Genomic DNA, 1,179 nt, shown 5'->3' on the forward strand with positions numbered 1-1,179 from the left:
CGGGGCGGGGCGGGGCAGCCTGATGAACAAGGGGAACGGGGACGGCGAGGGGGGTGGGGGGTGGGGGGGGTACAGACACTGGTAACTGCAATCGAACCAAGAGACACGTTGAGAGTGCGCTAGGGCATGTATGTAGACGCCCTTGTAGAATACTCTAGAGCCTAGGGTCTAACCGTATATGATGTATGTGGGTGACAACCCATGGATTGTCCCTAGTTAGTCAATTTTTAGCAAGCAACCATATGTATATGCAAATATTAATTGCATGGATGGTATTATCGATATAGGGGCGAGGCCACCGAAAAATCTTTGAGATGACTTGATATCTCTCTTCTCTCTTCCCTTATCTTCCACACTCAACAACCATCGTGTTTGGCATTGGTTACCAACAACCCACATAGGACGACTATTTCACATGTCCTTCGTATCAAAGTGGTGGATAGCAATGAAACTCTTCTCAACCAACAAAAGTTGGCACAATCGTGGCTACCCACCCTTTTGCTAGGGTTTTGTTCTTGCTCTTCGTTGTTGATTTCGCCCCATAGGCCGATCATTGTCATATTACTCATCCCGTTCTTGTGATGTGTTGGTCCGTGTGATCTGTATACTCCCGATTTCTTGTCTTCGCTTCAACATCCTGGTCAGGGTTTGTGAGGGAAGGGTCGGGATCCCACATTCACCTAATCCATGAACATCCCTTCACACAATCTTGATACTAATACAATTGTTTTCCTCGCTTGGTTGTCTAGTGCGGCCTTGATGCCAGTGATGGACGGAGTGAAAGGCATGATGAAGAAAGTGCAATTGTCAGATCGAAGAAAAAAGGTTAAAAGATCACTTGGGATGGAAGCGGTAATGTTGGGACAATAAAACCTCAGGCGGTGTGGAAATTGCTTTTTGTAAAGCCAATGTTGAAGGATTGACCAATACACTATGTAGGATATGTTACCCCTAACTACGAAAGTCTCGATCAGAAAGTCTTCTTGACCTTCTATCAAGCCTTTCAAGCAAACACAAAGTATCAGAGGAGGGCCCTTGGATGTTCGACGATGATCTACTTGTGATGGGGGATTTTTATGCTACTGAAACCATTGAGGAGTACGAGTTCTCATGTATATTGATTTGGTTGTGAATTTTGAGCTTGCCTTTATTGATTGCGAACAAGTGAATGAGGTAAAG

The sequence above is a fragment of the Triticum dicoccoides genome, chromosome 5A, assembly GCF_002162155.2.
Source record: "Triticum dicoccoides isolate Atlit2015 ecotype Zavitan chromosome 5A, WEW_v2.0, whole genome shotgun sequence".
NCBI classification, from domain to species: Eukaryota; Viridiplantae; Streptophyta; class Magnoliopsida; order Poales; family Poaceae; genus Triticum; species Triticum dicoccoides.